This window comes from Pogoniulus pusillus, chromosome 9 (genome assembly GCF_015220805.1).
Source record: "Pogoniulus pusillus isolate bPogPus1 chromosome 9, bPogPus1.pri, whole genome shotgun sequence".
In the NCBI taxonomy this organism is placed as follows: domain Eukaryota; kingdom Metazoa; phylum Chordata; class Aves; order Piciformes; family Lybiidae; genus Pogoniulus; species Pogoniulus pusillus.
The window spans coordinates 38,338,923-38,354,188 of NC_087272.1; the positions used below are offsets into that span (position 1 = coordinate 38,338,923).

Consider the following 15,266-nt stretch of genomic DNA (forward strand, 5'->3'; position numbering starts at 1 on the left):
TTGGCTCTGCTCTCCTCACACCCCACCTGCAGTCCTGGGGGCAGTTGTGGAGCCCCCAGCACAAGCAGGACATGGAAGTGTTGGAGCCAGTGCAGAGGAGGCCACCAAGATGCTGAGAGGGCTGCAGCAGCTCTGCTGTGAGCACAGGCTGAGAGAGTTGGGGCTGTGCAGGCTGGAGAGGAGAAGGCTTGGAGGAGACCTTGGAGTGGCCTTGCAGGATGTGAAGGGGGCTGCAGGAGGGCTGGGGAGGGACTATTGACAAGGTCTGGGAATGAGAGGAGGAGGAGGAATGGGTTGGAACTGGCAGAGGGGAGATTGGAGCTGGATGTGAGGAAGAAGTTGTTTGCAGTGAGGGTGGTGAGACACTGGCACAGGTTGCCCAGGGAGGTTGTGGAGCACAGAATCCCCCAATGTGGTCATAGATTGGATGAGTCCTTGAGCAACCTGTTCTAGTGGGAGGTGTCCCTGCCTATGCTGGGGGGATGGAACTGGATGAGCTTTGAAGTCCCTTCCAACCTGAACCATTCTATGCTTCTGTATTTCTCCTGGCCTCCCACTGCCACCACTGGTGCCAGCTGCCCGCTGCATGTGGCACCATTCCCCACCACTCTCTGGGCCCAGCCCTCCAGCCAGTTCTGGACCCATACCAGAGTGAATCTGACCAGACCAGCAGCTGCCAGCTGTGCCAGGAGCTGCTTGTGGCAGGCAGTGCCAAAGGCTTTGCTGCAGTCCACGTGGACTCCATCCACAGCCTGCCCCACATGCACCAGGCAGGAACCTGATCCTAGAAGCAGCTCAGGTTGGTCAGGCATTGAAGTGTGTCCCACATCACTTTTGCTCTGCAGAGGGCAGTTCCTTGCTCCTTTCCACTCAGTGATGCTCAGCCTTGTACAGGGCTGGGGTGAGCATTAGTAAGGTTAGCAAAATTACTAGAGGGAGCTGTTTAGGAGGACTAAAACCCCCAACCCTGTGTGTTGTCTGCCTAAGAAGTGCTTCAGGTTTTCTTGTTATCAAGGCAAATGGCCTCACTCTGGGACAGAGCTGACTCAGCTCAGCACTTAAGTGCAGCTCTGGCTGCTTCCCCATCAGCACAGCACAGAGGCCATCAAGAGAAGCATGTACTGAATGCCAGAGGGTTGCAGTGACCCAAATCTGAGCCCATAGTGCTAGGACTTGGATGAGATGGGAAGGATCTGAGGGCTTGCAAACCTGCTTTGATTCTTGTCTAGTGGGATTAAAAAAGCAAACCTGTGCTGCAAGGGCCTGGCTGTGTGTGGCCTTTGCCTCACATCACCTTACTTGAGAAGCAGTTCCTGTGTTCAGAAGCAGCCTGTGGTTGTTCTGACCTCTGTTTCTTGGCTGGAATTCTAATGCATCTTCTGGCCAGGTGTCACACACAAGGGGAACTACTCAAGCAGCAGCTCTGGCTCACCTCAGAACACACAGCCAAGCACACATCCATCTCTGCTATGGGCAGCCTGTGCTTATCGAGGCTCTTAAGAGATCCTCCAGGGATCAGTGCTGGGCACAGTCCTGATCAGTATCTTCACTGATGAGCTGGAGCAGGGGATTGAGTCCAGCAGCAGTGAGTTTGCAGTGACACCAAGCCAGGAGCAGCTGTGGAGCTGTTGGAGGGTAGGAGAGCCCTGCAGAGGGACCTGGCCAGGCTGGATGGGTGGGCAGAGGCCAGTGGGATGAGACTGAACAAGGCCAAGTGCAGGGTTCTGCACTTTGGCTACAACAACCCCAAGCAGCACTGCAGGCTGAGGCCAGAGTGGCTGAGAGCAGCCAGGCAGAGAGGGAGCTGGGGGTGCTGGCAGAGAGGAGCTGAAGCTGAGGCAGCAGTGCCCAGGTGGGCAGCAGAGCCAATGGCATCCTGGGCTGGATCTCTTTGGGTCCCTTCCCAGCCCTGACATCCTGTGAGCCTCTGATCCTGTAAATGTTGCCCATTACATTCAAACTCTGTGTGTGTGTTCACTTCAGAGACCCCCAGATCCCTTAGGCTTCCTTATCTGAGTTCTTTCTGAGTGATAATGCCACCAACTATTCAGAGAATCACAGAACCAAGCAGGTTGGAAGAGAGCTCCAAGCTCAGCCAGCCCAACCTAGCACCCAGCCCTGCCCAACCAACCAGACCATGGCACTAAGTGCCCCAGCCAGGCTTGGCTGCAACACCTCCAGCCACGGCCACTCCACCACCTCCCTGGGCAGCCCATTTATTTATTCCTAAATAATTATTTATTCCTAAAGAGAGGTCCCTGGAGAAAAGGTTGACACTCCTGGAATGGGTTGCCCAGGGAGGTGGTTGAGCCCCATGGCTGGAGGTGTTTGAGGCCAGGCTGGCTGAGGCTGTGTGCAGCCTGCTCTAGGGTAGGGTGTCCCTGGGCATGGCAGGGGGGTGGAACTGGCTGCTCCTTGTGGTCCCTTCCAACCCTGCCTGATTCTATGATTCTCTGACTGCTCTGTTAGGAGTCTGCTGCTGCATGCAACCTGTGCCTGATCAGATTCCCTGTGCCCTGACAGCCCCAGGCAGCCTGCAAGAGGATATCCTCAGGCAGCTCAATCACATCAATGATTTAAGCATGGGATTTGACATCATCCATTAGGTCTATTAAAGCATCTCACTTCTTGCTGCCAGAGCTAACTAAACAGCTTCTAAACTGTGTGGCTTTGGAGGTGACTAAGTATTTCTGCCTCTTAGGCCCTCCACAAATAAACTTTCCATGATAGTTTCCAATGTTTCCACAACAGTCTCTAGGAAAGCTTCTAATCCTGTTTCCACTGCAGACAGTGGCAACTAAATCAGTACTGGATGGGAGGAGAAAGAGAGTGGTTCAAAGAGAAATTAGTGAACAAAGCTGGAGAAAGGGGGGAAACAATTAGGATTTAAGTCTTAATTTGTCAGGGAAAATCTGAGTTCATCAAGGGAAAAAAAGTTTTATTTTAAGGTCTCCTTGATACAGAATCAAATCAGCAAGAAGACCAAAATGCAACACTTTGGCACTGCTTGCAGTGAGCTCTGGCACAAGGGAACTGGAATCATGGAAGACTCAGAGAAGCAGGCAGGGTTGGAAGGCACCACAAGGAGCAGCCAGTTCCAACCCCCTGCCATGCCCAGGGACACCCTACCCTAGAGCAGGCTGCACACAGCCTGAAGGTCACCTCCTCTGCTCCAGCCTGCACAGCCCCAACTCTTTCAGGCTGTGCTCACAGCAGAGCTGCTGCAGCCTCTCAGCATCCTCCTGGCCCTGCTCTGGACACTCTCCAGCATCTCCACAGCCCTCTTGTCCCAGGGGCTCCAGAGCTGGATGCAGGACTCCAGCTGGGGTCTCAGCAGAGCAGAGCAGAGGGGGAGAATCCCCTCCCTGGCCCTGCTGGCCACACTGCTGCTGCTGCAGCCCAGGCTCTGCTTGGCTTTCTGGGCTGCAAGTGCACACTGCTGGCTCCTGCTGAGCTTCTCCTCCAGCAGCACCCCCAAGTGCCTCTGCTCAGGGCTGCTCTGCAGCCTGGCACTGCCCAGCCTGGAGTTGTGCTTGGCATTGCCCTGACCCAGCTGCAGGACCTTGCCCTTGGTCTTGTTGCAGCTCCTGAGCTTGGCTTGGCTGCAACACCTCCAGCCACAGCCACTCCACCACCTCCCTGGGCAGCCCATTCCAGTGCCAATCACTCTCTCTGCCAGGAGCTTCCTCCTCACATCCAGCCTAGACCTGCCCTGGTACAGCTTCAGACTCTGTCCCCTTCTTCTGTCCCTGCCTGCCTGGCAGCAGAGCCCAACCCCACCTGGCTACAGCCTCCCTGCAGGCAGCTGCAGGCAGCAATGAGCTCTGCCCTGAGCCTCCTCTGCTGCAGGCTGCACCCCCCCAGCTCCCTCAGCCTCTCCTCACAGGGCTCTGCTCCAGGCCCCTCCCCAGCCTTGCTGCCCTTCTCTCCACACCTTGCAGCACCTCAACAGCTCTCTGCAATTCAGGAGCCCACAACTGGACACAGCACTCCAGGGCTGGCCTGAGCAGTGCTGAGCACAGGGGAAGAATAACCTCCCCTCTCAGCTCTCTCCAGCCCAGCCAGCCCCAGGGCTCTCAGCCTCTCACCATCAGGCAGTGCTCCTTTCCCTGCAGCCCCAACCCAACTATCTCCAGGCTTTTTAGCTTCACCAGCCCACATCCAGTGTGAGAGTCTGAAATGCCTGTAGGTGGAAGAAGGCTCTTTGCTCACGCAGAGAGAGGCACTGTGTGATCACCAGCATCCCCTGGTCACAGCTCTTGCTTTGCCACCAGGCAGTGTCCAGCACTGTGAAAGCCACAGCATATGTTCAGGCAGCAACCACCACGTCGCAGGCAGCAGCAGTTCTGCCCTTGTCAGGTTCCCAACTCTGTTTGCTCACTGAAGGGAGTGATGAGCTGACTTTGACTTGAGCTTTGCTCTCAGATGGGCTGGTGTTTGGCCACCTCTTTGTTTGAAGCACAGGAAACGACTGGGTGCAAAAGGAAAAGGTGAGGGGAAGGACTAAACCCTGACACAGCAGCCCGGAGAGCTCATGGCATTGTGTGCAGGGCTGAAGATAATCCAGCTGTGGTCAGCTGCCTTATCTGAAAGGCAAACAATGTGGCTAGCTCCAGAGCTGATTCATCTGTCTGTGCAACCTGATCATGCATGCATGCTTGCTCCAGAGCTAGGAGCTACTAAAGCTGCCAGGAATTTCCACAGGGAGCAGCCAAGGTGCTTTTACCAAGGGGCAGTCAGGTTGGACCAACCTGATGACCTCTGGTGAGGACACAAGGAGGTGGAGGGGTGGTGGTAGAGCAGTGGATGGAGTTTATCTTTGTTGCAGTAAAGCATTTGCCACTGTCTCACAGCATCCTTCTGGCTGAACTGAGGCAGTGTGGTCTGGGTGATCAGGTAGGGAGCTGGGTTGGGAGCTGGTTGAAGGAATGAGGCCACAGAGGAGTGGTCAGTGGGATGGAGTCTAGGTTGGGGGTGGTGAGACACAGGCACAGGTTATCCAGGGAGGTTGTGGAGCACAGAATCCCCCAATGTGATCAAAGATCACATTGGGGGATTCTGTGCTCCACAACCTCCCTGAAGGTGTTCAAGGCCAGGTTGGATGAGGAATGGGTTTGAAGTGGCAGAGGGGAGATTGGAGCTGGATGTCAGGAAGAAGTTGTTTGCAGTGAGGGTGGTGAGACACAGGCACAGGTTGCCCAGGGAGGTTGTGGAGCACAGAATCCCCCAATGTGATCAAAGATCACATTGAACCTCCCTGGAGATGTTCCAGGCCAGGTTGGATGAGTCCTTGAGCAACCTGTTCTAGTGGGAGGTGTCCCTGCCTATGCTGGGGGGTTGGAACTGTCTGGTCCCTGAGGTCCTTTCCAACCCAAAGCATTCCATGACTCTATGAAATGTTAGCTCCACGACTGGTGGGTGAGAGGAGAGCTCTCTTGGTTGCTCCTGCTTGTGGAAATGCCATCAGGCTGTGGCTAGTGGGGTCCCAGAGGGGTCAGTGCTGGGACCAGTTCTGTTCAATGACCTGGCTGAGGGCACGGAGGGCTTGCTGGTGGCACCAAACTGGGTGCAGCAGCTGCCACAGCAGGAGGCTGTGCTGCCATTCAGCCAGACTGGGACAAGCCATGGTCTGGTTGGTTGGGCAGGGCTGGGTGCTAGGTTGAGCTGGCTGAGCTTGGAGCTCTCTTCCAGCCTGCTTGATTCTGTGATTATAAGAAACTCCAGAGAAGAGCAAGAATTGGAGTGGGCTGCCATTGGGATGGGCTGCCCAGGGAGGTGGTGGAGTCTGTGTGCCTGGAGGTGTTGCAGCCAAGCCTGGCTGGGGCACTTAGTGCCATGGTCTGGTTGGTTGGGCACTTAGTGCCATGGTCTGGTTGGTTGGGCAGGGCTGGGTGCTAGGTTGGGCTGGCTGAGCTTGGAGCTCTCTTCCAACCTGTCTGATTCTGTGATTCTAAGGTTAGGGCTCTGACAACAACGTGCTGGGACCAAATGAATAACCATGCTGACACTGAGGGCTGTTAAACACCTCCAGCCACTGTCTGAAGGAACCAAAGGTAGGCACTGATAAAAGAAGCAGTTCATGATAAGACTAAGAGTGGTGCCTGAGGCCGTTTGCAACAGAAAGTGCACTCCTCCAAGTAAAAGAAGCTTGGCATGCTCTGCCTGACCTCAGCCTGCCAGCAGCCACAGGCACTGCAATGCAGCACACTGCTGGTGACACCCTGAGAATCAGAGGATGAGTGAAGAGCCAAGTGTAGGTGTCTGGAAATGAGGATGTCACAGCTCGTGGACCAGGGCTTAGCACTGAAATCACACAGCCTCAGAGTGTCAGGGGCTGGAGGAGACCTCCAAAGCTCAGCCAGTCCAACCTCCCTGCCAGAGCTGGAGCACCCAGAGCAGATCACACAGGAACACAGCCAGGTGAGTTTGAGTATCTCCAGGGAGAGAGACTCCACACCCCCCCTGGGCAGCCTGTGCCAGGGTTCTGGCACCCTCACAGGGACAAAAATCCTCCTCCTGTTTCCATGAAACTTCCTCTGCCTCAGCTGCCACCCAGTGCCCCTTGTGCTGTCCCTGGGCATCACCCAGCAGAGCCTGGCTCCAGCTCCTGCCACTCACCCTGCACACCCCAATGTGATCTTTGAGGTGTTCCAGGCCAGGTTGGATGTGTCCTTGAGGAACCTGTTCCAGTGGGAGGTGTCCCTGCCTATGCTGGGGGGTTGGAACTGGCTGATCCTTGAGCTCCCTTCCAAACTAAACCATTCTATACTTCTCTGAACTTAACACCCTTCACAACCACAGCCTCACTTAACAGTTCTGCAGGGTTTAGTTACATGGGCACCACAGAATCATAGAACCAAGCAGGTTGGAAGAGACCTCCAAGCTCATCCAGTCCAAACTAGCACCCAGCCCTGGCCAAGCAACCAGACCACTAAGTGCCATGATTAAAAAGAGCAGATAATGACTGTCCACATACCCCATGGATTGCAACCTTCCAGAAGCTTCCCTCTATGCCATCCTGTGCTTGATGATTTTATGCTCCATGAGAGAAGAAACAAGCAGCAGAAAATATTGAAGTAGTTTTATTATGATTGCATTGTTTGGACAGAGTAGAGAGGGGCCTATGTATTTACAAACAGATATACAGATTCAGACCCTCCAGACAAACAGCCCTGCCCATGGAGGGGGTTCCCCACACCCCCCCTTCCCCTTCTCTTTCTTCTCCCCACCCTATGCTCATGTTCATACAGCAACTTTACTCCTAAAGAGTCATGGATAAGTTATGGAGCTTGGCTCAGGTCTTCTTCAACAAAAAGCCACTGATGCTAGAATATTGTGTCCAGCAGAAGCACTGGAACCTCTGGCATGGATGCTCTGAGCTGCTTCTTGCTGGGAGAGGACAAGGAGAGAGTTTAGTACATGAACACCATCTGGTTTGGGAAGATTGCAAAGAGTCATCACAGAGTGGCTCAGGTTGGAAGGGAGCTCAGAGCTCAGCTCCTCCACCCTCCCCACCATGCCCAGGGACACCTCTCAACTAGACTCAGCTGCTCAAGGTCTCATCCAGCCTGGCCTGCAACACCCCCAGGCAGGAGGCAGCCACAGCCTCCCTGGGCAGCCTGGGACACACTCTCAGCACCCTCACACTGAAGAACTTCCTAGGATTCAATCTAAACCTGCTCTTCTTCAGCCTTAAACCATTCTACCTCATCCTATTGCTAGACCCCCTGATGCAAAGTCCCTCTGCAGCCTTCCTGGAGGATTCCTTCAGGTACTGGAAGACAGCTCTGAGTCCACCCCTAAAGTCTTCTCCAGGCTGCACACCCCCAGCTCCCTCAGCCTGTCCTCGCCGCAGAGCTGCTCCTCTATTGCATATCCAAAGCTGGTGCTTAAGCTCAGCCTCTCTAAGTGTTCCTATTAGTGAGGTCTTGGGGAGATGGGGGAGAGGGCTTGCCAATATTCCCTGGTGATTTACTGTGGCAAGCAAGACGAGCTGCAAGGAGTGCAAAGGGTTTGCTCCTGACACTTCAGAACCCCTGGGAGAGGAGTGAGGATTACCAAGGGGATGGAACACCCATTTCAGCTGGGTACAAGCTGAGGGTTAGGAAGCTGCATGCCAGCCCAGCTTCTCCTGTATCACAGACTCACAGAGTCATAGAATCAGCCAGGCTGGAAGAGAGCTCCAAGCTCAGCCAGCTCAACCTAGCACCCAGCCCTGCCCAACCAACCAGACCATGGCACTAAGTGCCCCAGCCAGGCTTGGCTGCAACACCTCCAGCCACGGCCACTCCACCACCTCCCTGGGCAGCCCATTCCAATGCCAATCACTCTCTCTGCCAGGAGCTTCCTCCTCACATCCAGCCTAGACCTGCCCTGGCACAGCTTCAGGCTGTGTCCCCTTCTTCTGTTGCTGGCTGCCTGGCAGCAGAGCCCAACCCCACCTGGCTACAGCCTCTCTGCAGGCAGCTGCAGGCAGCAATGAGCTCTGCCCTGAGCCTCCTGTGCTGCAGGCTGCACCCCCCCAGCTCCCTCAGCCTCTCCTCACAGGGCTCTGCTCCAGGCCCCTCCCCAGCCTTGCTGCCCTTCTCTCCACACCTGCCAGCACCTCAACAGCTCTCTGCAATTCAGGAGCCCACAACTGGACACAGCACTCCAGGGGTGGCCTGAGCAGTGCTGAGCACAGGGGCACAAGAACCTCCCTTGTCCTGCTGCCCACACTGCTCCTGAGCCAGCCCAGGATGCCATTGGCTCTGCTGCCCACCTGGGCACACTGCTGGCTCCAGACCTACCACGCTCCCCCAGAGAAGCCAGGCTTGAGATGGAAGGTGCCTCCTGCTCAGGCTTCATCAGAAGCATTAGGCTGTTAGCTGGCCACAGTGCCTGGCACACCTGAGTTCATTTCACTTTGTGCAGCAGCCTCAGGCCTGATAACCTGAATGAAAGCAGAAATGTTCAAGGGTGACAGCAAATCTGAGACCATGAACAAAGGGACAGGAAAACATTCAGGCCAAGCCAGAGAGCAAACCTGCCAGGGAGTAAAGAATCATCAGTGGGTAAACAGACATGGGCTTGGCACAGATGGTCCCATCAGGTGGGCACACACCTCCTGATAGGTGTTATTGGACCTTACATGCCAGGAGTGTGTTAAAATCCAAGCAGGTGTTGTGGGCAGGCTGGAGCAAGCTCTTTGATGCAGTGTTAAGTGGAAAGGAATTGAAAGGGGAGGTCTGGGGGAGCCTTCCCAAGGGCTGGTTAGGTGACAAGGGGAGTGTGAAATGGAGCTCTCAGCAACAGCAACAAGTCCTGCTCTGTTTATGAATGGCTCAGGCACTGAGAACAACTCAACATTAACAACACAGAGAGCCAGGGACTTGCTGACAGTGGTAGCACAGATGCTGACCTCTGAGAGACACCCAGGGCCTTGGCTAGAGGGTGGTGACTTTTCTACTGGGCACTTATCCTACTGCATAGAACCCTGGAATGGCTCAGGTTGGAAGGGACCTCAGAGCTCATCCAGTTCCAACTCAGGGACACCTCCCACTAGAACAGGTCACTCAAGGCCTCATTCAAACTGGCCTTGAACACCTCCTGGGAGGTTGTGGAGCACAGAATCCCCCAAAGTGATCAAAGATCACTTTGGGGGATTCTGTGCTCCACAACCTCCCTGGGCAACCTGTGCCAGGGCCTCACCACCCTCACACTGAACAACTTCTTCCTCAGCTCCAGTCTAACCCTGCTCTGCCTCAACTTCAAACCATTCCCCCTTGGCCTGTCTCCAGACATCCTGTTGCAAAGTCCCTCTCTCATGCCACCTGAAGGGGCACTGTAGCCAGGTGGGGGGTGGCCTCTTCTCCCAGGCAAGCAGCAATAGAACAAGGGGACACAGTCTCAAGCTGTGCCAGGGTAGGTCTAGGCTGGATGTTAGGAAGAAGTTCTTCACAGAGAGAGTGATTGGCATTGGAATGGGCTGCCCAGGGAGGTGGTGGTGTCACTGTCCCTGGGGGTCTTCAAGCAAAGCCTGGATGAGGCACTTAGTGCCATGGTCTGGTTGATTGGATAGGGCTGGGTGCTAGGTTGGACTGGATGAGCTTGGAGGTCTCTTCCAGCCTGGTTGATTCTATGATTATCTCTTCCCTTTAAAGTGGAGGGAATGAGGGTGCAAAAAAAGTTTGCTCTCCTTGCTAGCACTCACCCAAGGGCCAGCAATTAATGCACCTCTTGGGATTATTCACACTTGAGGCTGTTCAGGACACAAATAAAATGGCAAAGAGAGCAGTACCTGTAGCAGCAGCTGATGGGCAGCTAAATCTGTGCTTGGGAAAAGAGAACTCTCCTGTGAAAAGTGAATCAGAGTGCCAGGGGCTGGAAGGGACCTTCAAAGCTCATCCAGTCCAACCCTCCCTGCTAGAGCAGGATCCTATCACCCAGCACAGGTTGCACAGGAACTCACACCCATGGTACTGATCTGTGCAACTTAGACATGTGCTGGACCTGCTGGATCATAGAATCACAGAGTAACAGGGGCTGGAAGGGACCTCCAAAGCTCATCCAGTCCAACCCTCCCTGCTAGAGCAGGATCCTATCACCCAGCACAGGTTGCACAGGAACACACCCCCAGGGTATTGATCTGTGCAACTCAGACATGTGCACAGGAACTCACACCCATGGTATTGATCTGTGCAACTTAGACATGTGCACAGGAACTCACACCCAGGGTATTGATCTGTGCAACTCAGACATGTGCACAGGAACTCACACCCAGGGTATTGATCTGTGCAACTCAGACATGTGCACAGGAACTCACACCCAGGGTATTGATCTGTGCAACTCAGACATGTGCACAGGAACTCACACCCATGGTATTGATCTGTGCAACTTAGACATGTGCACAGGAACTCACACCCATGGCATTGATCTGTGCAACTCAGACATGTGCACAGGAACTCACACCCAGGGCATTGATCTGTGTAACTCAGACATGTGCACAGGAACTCACACCCATGGTATTGATCTGTGCAACTTAGACATGTGCACAGGAACTCACACCCAGGGTATTGATCTGTGCAACTCAGACATGTGCTGGACCTGATGGATCATAGAATCACAGAGTAACAGGGGCTGGAAGGGACCTCCAAAGCTCATCCAGTCCAAGCCCCTCTGCCAGAGCAGGATCGCTTAGAGCAGATCACACAGGAACACACCCAGGTGGGGTTGGAATATCTTCAGAGAGGGAGACTCCACAGCCCCCCTGGGCAGCCTGTTCCAGGGTTCTGGCACCCTCACAGGGAAAAATTCCTCCTCCTGTTTAAATGAAGCTTCCTCTGCCTCAGCTGCCACCCAGTGCCCCTTGTGCTGTCCCTGGGCATCACCCAGCAGAGCCTGGCTCCAGCTCCTGCCACTCACCACTGCCAAGGTTTCTATGTGGCAGTCACTGATCACTGTGCCACAGCTTAAAGCCTCAGGCAGAGTGCCAAAGAGGCTGTGAAATGTGCCCTGGGAGTGCAGCCCATCAGCTACACTCTGCTGCCTGCAGCAGGCATGCAGCACACAGCTGCACCCTGGCTGTGTTGTGAGCCTCCCAGACCCACAATCCAGCTAGGTCCAGGAGCCTAGAAATGGGAATCAGGTTGTGAAGTGGAGAGGTTGGATCCAAAAGCAAACAGCTGCAAAAGCACAAAGGCACAGACACAAAAAAACCACACACACCCAAAAATTAAAGGGCAAAAATGTTAAGCTGATTGGAACTTCACAAGATTGACCTTGGTGCTTAAAGTGCTTGGGTGGCTAACATTAAATAGACCCCACAAAGTACAACAAAAATGAAACCAGCAAACCAAGAACACAAAAACTACATTCAGTTACTTTACAAACAGAATAACAGACAACAGGGGAAAGGGGAGGAGAAATAAATTAAACCAAACACTGGTTAAAGAGGTCCTATCAAAGGGCAAGTTCCCAGCCAAAACTCAAGTAGACATTCTGCTGGAGGATGCTGCTCACTCCTTGTCAGCCACAAGCAGCAAAACAGAGAGGAGAGACTCAACAAGAAGGGGGCTGCTGCTGAGAGGCAGCTGCAAGTTGTCAGCTCAGGTCCCTGCTGTAGCAGATGGGGGAATGAAATGTGATGTCCGAAGACAAAAGGCAGGTTGTGGGAGCAGTTTAGGAGCATCAAGTTTGGTTCCAGCTTGCTTAGGTCTTGAGTAGCTTTATTAGAATCAGAATCATTGAATCAAGCAGGTTGGAAGAGAGCTCCAAGCTCAGCCAGTCCAACCTAGCACCCAGCCCTGGCCAAGCAACCAGACCAGGACACTAAGTGCCCCAGCCAGGCTTGGCTGCAACACCTCCAGGGATGGTGACTGCTAATCCTTACTAGTTAGAACCATAGAATCACTCAGGGTTGGAAGGGAGCACAAGGAGCAGCCAGTCCCAACCCCCTGCCATGCCCAGGGACACCCTACCCTAGAGCAGGCTGCCCACAGCCTCAGCCAGCCTGGCCTCAAACACCTCCAGCCATGGGGCCTCAACCACCTCCCTGGGCAACCCCTGCCAGCCTCTCACCACTCTCCTGCTCAACAACTTCCTCCTCATGGACAGCCTCACTCTCCCCACCTCCACCTTTGCTCCATTCCCCCCACTCCTGCCACTCTCTGAGTGCCTAAAAAGTCCCTCCCAGCTTTTTTGTAGGCCTCCTTCAGGTATTGGAAGGCCACAAGAAGTCTGCAAGTGCACACTGCTGGCTCCTGTGGAGCTTCTCCTCCAGCAGCACCCCCAAGTGCCTCTGCTCAGGGCTGCTCTGCAGCCACTCACTGCCCAGCCTGGAGTTGTGCTTGGCATTGTCTCGACCCAGCTGCAGGACCTTGCCCTTGGTCTTGTTGAAGCTCCTGAGCTTGGCTTGTGCCCACCTCTGCAGCCTGCCCAGGTGCCTCTGGATGGATCCCTGCCCTCCAGCCTGGCTGCTGCACCACACAGCTTGGTGTGGGCAGCAAACTTGCTCAGTGCCACTGTCCAAGTGAGTTTGTTTCCTTTACTCCAGCTGCTAACGGAACAAAGCTTCTAAGACTGCAACCTCCTGCTCTGTGGGAGCTGTAAATTCTGGAAGCACTACTGGCAGGAGTAATTTTGGGGCTTGATTTTACCAAGGTGTCCTTCCTCACTGATTTGGCTTCTCCTTCAGCTCCCTCTTCTGCTTCCCTCTGCTACAGCCCCAAAATAGAAACGCCCTAAACTCCTGACAGCCTGGTGTGTGGAACAGAAAAACTGAGCTCTGAGCTCATCCTCTGACTGATTCATCAGCATTGCAGTGCTGAGTTCAGTGGGAGAGGAGCACAGGACACACACACACACAAATGTTCTTTTCCTCTAAGGGAGAGCAAAGTAATGGCTTTAGAAACTGGACAACACAGCTCAGCAACAGCAGGTGGAACAAGCAGGGAACTTCAGATGTCATTAAGCCCCCAGAGCCTGACACCATAAACTCATAGCACAGAATCTGATTAGGCATCTGTGCTGTAAATCTGTTTTCTAGGTGCTGGCTGGAAAGCTTTCCTTGTCCTAGATTTCCCTTCTTCCCCAAGTGTCTGGAAAGCTTTCCTTGTCCTAGATAGATTTCCCTTCTTTCCCAAGTGTCTGGAAAGCTTTCCTTGTCCTAGATAGTTTTCCCTTCTTTCCCAAGTGTCTGGAAAGCTTTCCTTGTCCTAGATAGTTTTCCCTTCTTTCCCAAGTGTCTGGAAAGCTTTCCTTGTCCTAGATAGATTTCCCTTCTTTCCCAAGTGTCTGGAAAGCTCTCCTTGTCCTAGATAGATTTCCCTTCTTCCCCAAGTGTCTGGAAAGCTTTCCTTGTCCTAGATAGATTTCCCTTCTTCCCCAAGTGTCTGGAAAGCTTTCCTTGTCCTAGATAGATTTCCCTTCTTTCCCAAGTGTCTGGAAAGCTTTCCTTGTCCTAGATAGTTTTCCCTTCTTTCCCAAGTGTCTGGAAAGCTTTCCTTGTCCTAGATAGATTTCCCTTCTTCCCCAAGTGTCTGGAAAGCTTTCCTTGCCCTAGATAGATTTCCCTTCTTCCCCAAGTGTCTGGAAAGCTTTCCTTGTCCTAGATAGATTTCCCTTCTTCCCCAAGTGTCTGGAAAGCTTTCCTTGTCCTAGATAGATTTCCCTTCTTCCCCAAGTGTCTGGAAAGCTTTCCTTGTCCTAGATAGATTTCCCTTCTTTCCCAAGTGTCAGGAAAGCTTTCCTTGTCCTAGATAGATTTCCCTTCTTCCCCAAGTGTCAGGAAAGCTTTCCTTGTCCTAGATAGATTTCCCTTCTTTCCCAAGTGTCTGGAAAGCTTTCCTTGTCCTAGATAGATTTCCCTTCTTCCCCAAGTGTCAGGAAAGCTTTCCTTGTCCTAGATAGATTTCCCTTCTTTCCCAAGTGTCAGGAAATCTCTCCACAAGCAGGAGAGAAGGAGGATTGTGTTTTACTCAATGACACCACTCTTGCAGCATAGGATTGCTCCTGGGAGGATCCCAGACCTGCAAGACTGGACTTGCCATAGGAGTTCTGCTGTCTGAACTGGCAGCCTTCATCCTGCTCTGGTGAAGAGTTTTTTGCTGGGCTGAAGTCAAGACCCTCAGTACACAGAGTCACAGCACATTAAGGGTTGGATGGGACCTCCAGAGATTGAAGCCAACTCCCCTGCCAAAGCAGGATCACTTAAGGCAGGCTGCACAGCAGCACATCCAGGTTGGCTTTGAAAGGCTCCAGAGAAGGAGACTCCACAACCTCTCTGGGCAGCCTGCTCCAGTGCTCTGTCACCCTCACCAGTGTCTCCTCATGGTGAGGTGGAACCTCAGTGTCCTGTCACTGGGCACCACCAAAAAGAGGCTGGCACCTTCATCTTGACATCCACCCCTCAGGTACTCAGAGACATTGATCAGCTCCTCTCTCAGACTAAACAGCCCCAGGGCTCTCAGTCTTTCTTCACAGCAGAGGTGCTCAAGGCCACCCAGTCAACCTTGTGGTTCTTCATTGGACTCTCTCCAGCAGGTCCCTGCCTCTCTTGAATTGAGGAGCACAAATCAAGACACACTATTCCAGGTGTGGTCTCATCAGGGCAGAGTAGAGTGGAAGAAGACCCTTCCTGGAACCTCCCTAGAGCTGCTGTAGCCTCCCTAGACCTGTAGATTGGCTACTCTCCAGATCAGGAGGGACAGGGATCTGCCTGAGACAGTCCAAGAGAGGGCCACAAGGATGCTGAAGGGACTGGAGCACTGCCTGATGAGGAGAGGCTG

General features: G+C 53.6%; 1 long non-coding RNA gene across 1 annotated transcript in view; it reads left to right on the top strand.

The window, feature by feature from the left end:
* The window catches only part of LOC135178364 (uncharacterized), a 71,174-nt gene that overhangs the window by 53,948 nt on the left and 1,960 nt on the right, over positions 1–15,266 (top strand). Inside the window, exon 3 of the long non-coding RNA XR_010303484.1 lies at positions 5,961–6,053. This is a non-coding gene — a long non-coding RNA (uncharacterized LOC135178364). The remainder of the gene's footprint in view (positions 1–5,960; positions 6,054–15,266) is intronic.